Below are 5,949 nucleotides of genomic sequence, written 5' to 3' on the forward strand. Positions count from 1 at the left end.
GCAGTCCAGGAACTAGAGCTTTGCACTGTTTTTTCTGTTTTTTTTTTTTTTTTTTTTTTTTTAATGTGGAACGCTTTATGAATTTGTGTGTCATCCTTGAGCAGGGGTCATGCTAATCTTCTCTATATCGTCCCAACTTTAGTGTATGTGCTGCTGAAGTGAGCACTGCACTGTTCTTTTAAGAAGGAGGCAAGGTAAGGTTTGCAGCAGTCCTTGGAAAAAAAGAACACTCCAGATCCAATTGTGTTAGATGTATTTGCTGAACCCTTATGTCCAAATCATGGTGCAGAGAAATATGTGCAGGATACAAACATGAATATTTCATGGGCTTGGGAAGGAGTTACGCTGCAAAGCAATGCTACATGATGAAGTGTTCAAGTAGGGCCGGTCTGAGGAGAGGACACCTCACGGGTTTGGAGTTAGTCAGCGTGATGAAAAGAAGCAATTTCGGCAGGGCATGGTGGCTCACACCTGTAATCCTAGCACTTTGGGGGGGCCAAGGTGGGTGGATCACCTGAGGTCAGGAGTTCAAGAACAGCCTGGTCATCATGGTGAAACCCCATCTAAAAAAAAAAAAGAGAGAGAAAAGAAAAGAAGCAATTTCAAGATGCAATTGAACATGCTGAGTGGAAAAAAAAAAGAGGTTGTGCTAATATGTGGAGAAAAAGGGAAGTTCATATGAAATATTTTATGGCTTGTGGTAATCTTATTTTATCTTTTAAAGGAGACTAAGCACGTTTTTGTTTAATATCCTGTCTTTAAAATTTGCAATTCCAAATTTTTATAGTTCTTGTCAGTGTTGAGCTAAGGTAGACCATTCATGTGTCAAGTCACATACCAATTTAATTTATATTCCAGAATTCCAGAATTCACACCATCAGTGCACTTATTCCCCCAAAATAAAGAACTCAATAAAACACTGAAGGATTTTCAGAAGATGTTGATGTTTATCAAGACTTGAGAGCATATGTTATAGAAAGACCTGAATCCATTGTTTTGAGATAACTACAGAGAAGTAAAATAAGTGAAAAGATCCATTACATTTATGGACAGATTGCACAGTGGAAAGTATAATTGTGTAAAACAACAAGTTTGAGAATGTGTATTAAAAGGGAAAGGATGATATTTTTGATTCACAGTGAATGCTTATTCATGATTTCATAAACCATCAAACAGAAAATGATGCAGAACTATATGGGATACAGAGCTATAGTATGTGTTAAATATAATGTCCTCTGAGATAAATAATTTTTTTTTTTTTTAGATGGAGTTTCACTGTTGTTACCCAGATTGGAGTGCAATGGCACAATCTCGGCTCACCGCAACCTCCGCCTCCTGGGTTCAAGCAATTCTCCTGCCTCAGCCTCCTGAGTAGCTGGGATTACAGGCATGTGCCACCATGCCCAGCTAATTTTTGTATTTTTAGTAGAGTCAGGGTTTCACCTTGTTGACCAAGATGGTCTCAATCTCTTGACCTCGTGATCCACCCGCCTCAGCCTCCCAAAGTGCTGGGATTATAGGTATGAGCCACCGCGCCCGGCCTTGAGAGTAATGATTTAAAGCACTTTCAAATATTATCTAGGTTCTTCTCTCTTTCTCTCTCTCTTTCACATGCACACACACACATACACACACACACACCCTTGAATCTTTGAATTAAGACAAATGTTAGTAACTGCATTTGGTGACAATGTGACTGTAGTCAAAAATAACAAATGACTATTCTCAAGAGACACATAGCTTGCACCTACTCTGCACTGATTTTTCATTAATGAGCATCATATTTTATTTGCAGAGCAGGCAATGACGTGGATTTTTTGGTGAACTCACTCTATTTTGTCTAAGTATTTTTGGCTAATAGGTTTGTGAGGCAGTTTACAGCAAAAAACCATAAAAATTTTTTCTAAATAAGAGAATAGATCAAAGTTTTCAATTCAACATGGTATTCTCAAACCCACACATTGAAATAGGACTAGCTTACCCAGTCAGGTGGTGAAGAAAGCTGCCTTGTCAAAACATGTAAATTCCTACTGAGTTTGTGTCCTTAAATTACAATCTTTTTCCATCTCAGGTTTTTCTATTGCTGATCACTGTCCAAAGCATCTCACTGTTTCTCTTTCCCCCGCAGAGTAAGCTCTATTTGTGTTGACCTGTGCCTCATTGTTGGATACCACAAGAGCATAAGCTTGACTAAGACAACACATTTATGGCAAAATTTGTATTTAAAATAATTCATGGCAAAAAATTATATTTAAAGTCATCACTCTAAATTTGTTCATGAATTTCCCTTTCCATATTTCCATCTTAATGTTTTTGGACTAACTGTGTCTTGATTTTACTTATCTTGAGACCTTAAAAAAGCCTTTGAGGGTGATATAATTGGACATTGAATGTTAGAAGATGACTAAATGGTGGCAATACATGTTGATCAAAATTAACTCATGACAGTAGTGACATGTTTTTCTAAGAGTTTCTAATTGAATTGGGATTCATTTGCAAACAATTTGTGCTAAATATATTTCCTAAACTTTCTAAGTATATTTTTCTCCAGATATTATACCATTTTCCCCATTTAAACTAGATTAACTAGTCATTAGGTATAGGAAAAAAAGAGACTGACTTGCTGCAATTCAATATCATAGAGCAGATATTCTCATAAGTGAATAAATGCTATGCAGATTTTACCAAGAGTTAATTGTTTATTTCTTAGTCTTGTTCCACTTGTGAACTTTGTGTCACTTGATACTGTTCCCTCATCAATTCCACGTCCGACATCTTTTTGAAAGTCAAACACATCTATCCTTGCTTCTTAGGACTTCTTTTCAGAGACCATCTTGTCTTAATCTAAAACTCCTTAGTCAGTGCCTTTCTTAGGGCAGCATTCACATCCTCGTTTCTCAATGTGTAGATGAATGGGTTGAAGGTGGGTGTGACAATGCCATAGAAGAGAGCCATGATCCCCCGGTCATGAGAATAGCTAGAGGGAGGCTGGACATACATACTGATGGGTGTGAAGTAGAAGAGAGAGACCACCAGCAAATGTGAAGCACAGGTATTGAAAGCCTTCCAGCGACTTTCAGCAGAGAGAATTCTCATTACTGCCTGAGCAATGAACACGTAAGTGCCCAGGATGACAGTGAGTGGCACCAGGAGAAGCAAAGTGCCTAGTACATTGAGCCCAGCTTCATTCATACAGTATCAACACAGGCTAGTTTCAAAAGGGCTGGAACTTCACAGAAGAAATGGTCCAACACTCTCTGTCCACATCTTGGAGCCATCACTGTGAGAGTGCACGGGACAAGGGAGTTAGCAAAACCACTGATCCAGGTGCCCATGTAGATACAGTGTTTCTGGTTCATGATGATTGGGTAGTGAGGAGGCTTGCAAATGGCAGCATAATGGTCAAAGGCCATGATGGCCAGAAGTATGCATTCAGTAGAACCCAGGGCCAAAGGTATATAGAGTTGGGCAACACAACCTTCATAGCTAATGTTCTTTTCTGGTCCCTGGAGGTTGATCAGCATCTGTGGGATAGTGCTGGTGGTATAGCAGAGGTCCAGAAAGGATAGATTGGAGACAAAAAAGTACATGGGGCTGTCAAACTGGGGATCCAGGCAGGAAACTAAGATAATGGAGATATTTCCAAATAGGGCAAAGATGTAGGCCACCAGAAAGGTTACAGAGTGTTGTTTCTAGCCAGGGATGGCCAGAAAATCCCAATATGATAAAATCATCTATTGAACTTTGATTGTTGATCCACATGTCAGTACTGAGAGGTGAAATTCCAGCTGAGACCTCTAAATACCCACAATTAGGGATAGATAGACATCAACAGTAAGAGGAAGCCACTGAGAATTAGAGACCAGAGATGCTGAGATGAAATTCTCAATTTTGCTCTAATCTGCATCTGTATCTTCATTACAGTAAAACATCATTTGCATCTACATCCTGATGATGATAAAATGTGGAGTCAGAGAACGATCCAAGATGGCTGATCACTAACATCCTGGGATTGCAGCTCTCAGGCAAAGCACGGAGAACTAGAGGACGCCACACTTTCACACAAATTCTGGTCACTCACAGAGCAGAAGATCCCCCAGTGGAGGAAACACACGGGTGGCCAGCGCGACTCTCGTGGCTGGCGCAGCGATTCCTCAGGCACCTCGGCGCCACAGCTCTCGGAGCAGAGTAAACAGGTTTGGAGGACACGCACGGGCCCCCAACACAACACCAGAGCCCGGCGCAGCGGCTGTGATGGCACCTCGGCGCGGCCTTGCTCAGCGCAGAGTAAACGGGACCGGTTCCCCTTCTGACAGAGGTTTGGAGCCCCAGGAAGGCAGAGTCGCCTACTACGGACACAAGAAGGAATCCAGACAGGAGAATCCTGGGCAGAAAAACACCATCAGTTTTAACGCCGCTGCTCTGGCCCTGGGAACTAACAACCTGGACGTCCACTCAAGAGACCTAATCTGAAAGTTGGTAAATTCAAAGACGACAGGAGGATAAATTTACAATGACGGGAAGAAACCAGCGTAAAAAAGCTGAGAATACTCAAAGTCAGAACGCCTCTCCCTCTAAAGATGATCACAGTTCCACATCAACAATGGAACAAGGCTTGATGGAGAATGAGCGCATCCTGATGGCAGGATCACTCTTCAAGGAATGGTTAATAACAAACTTCGGTGAGTTAAAAGAACATGTTGTAGCCCAACGTAAAGAAACTAGGAACTTTGAAAAAAGGTTTGATGAAATCCTATTGAGAATAGACAACTTAGAGAGGAGTATGAGTGAAATAATGGAACTGAAGAATACAATACAGGAACTCCGAGAAGTATGCACAGGTTTAAACACTCGAATTGTTCAAGCAGAAGAAGGGATATCAGAGGTCAAAGTCCAACTTAATGAAATAAAACGTGAAGAAAAGATTAGAGAAAAAAGGATAAAAAGGAATGAGCAAAGTCTCCAAGAAATGTGGGACTATGTGAAAAGACCAAATTTACGTTTGATAGGTGTACCTGAATGCCATGGAAAGAATGAATCCAAGCTGGAAAATACCCTTCAGGATATTATTCAGGAAAATTTTCCTAAACTAGCAAAGCAGGTCAACATTCAACCCCAGGTAATACAGAGAACACCACAAAGATATTCCTCAAGAAGAGCAACCCCAAGGCACATAATCGTTAGATTCACCAGGGTTGAAACAAAGGAGAAAATACTAAGGGCAGCCAGAGAGAGAGGTCAAGTTACCCACAAAGACAAGCCTATCAGACTTACAGCAGATCTCTCAGCAGAAACTCTACAAGCCAGAAGAGAGTGGGGGCCAATATTCAACATCCTCAAAGAACAGAACCTTCAGCCCAGAATTTCATATCCAGCCAAACTAAGCTTCACAACTGAAGGAAAAATAAAATCGTTTATGAACAAACAAGAACTCAGAGATTTTATTACCACCAGGCCTGCTTTACAAGAGCTTCTGAAAGAAGCATTACACACAGAAAGAAACAACCAGTATTAGCCTTTCTAAAAATACACCAAAAAGTAAAGAGAATTTACAAACATAAAGAAGAATTTACACCAACGAATGGATAAAACAGCCAGTCAACATCAAATGGCAGTAACCCTAAATTTAAATTGACTAAATCCCCCAATCAAAAGACACAGCCAAAACCCAACGGCATGTTACATCCAGACCTGTTTCACATACAAGGATACACAAAGACTCAAAACAAAGGGATGGAGAAAGATTTACCAACCAAATGGAGAGCAAAAATAAATAATAAATGAATAAAAAGCAGGAGTTGCAATTCTTGTATCGGATAAAATAAATTTTAAAGCAACAAAGATATAGTGGTAAAAGGATCAATACAACAACAAGAGCTAACGATCCTAACACCCAGATACATAGAGACTTAGATTCAATGCGACAGAAAATTAATAAGGATATCAAGG

General features: G+C 40.2%; 1 non-coding gene and 1 pseudogene across 1 annotated transcript; both read right to left on the reverse strand.

Annotated features, from left to right (window-relative positions):
- Positions 1 to 59: 59 nt before the first annotated feature.
- LOC118154901 (U6 spliceosomal RNA) lies at positions 60 to 166 on the reverse strand. Its single transcript, XR_004745153.3, has one exon. It is a non-coding gene; the product is annotated as a U6 spliceosomal RNA (small nuclear RNA).
- A 2,630-nt stretch (positions 167 to 2,796) lies between these two features.
- On the reverse strand, positions 2,797 to 3,762 carry LOC100399570 (olfactory receptor 2B6-like; annotated as a pseudogene).
- Positions 3,763 to 5,949: the final 2,187 nt, after the last annotated feature.

Source organism: Callithrix jacchus, chromosome 6 (genome assembly GCF_049354715.1).
Source record: "Callithrix jacchus isolate 240 chromosome 6, calJac240_pri, whole genome shotgun sequence".
NCBI classification, from domain to species: Eukaryota; Metazoa; Chordata; class Mammalia; order Primates; family Cebidae; genus Callithrix; species Callithrix jacchus.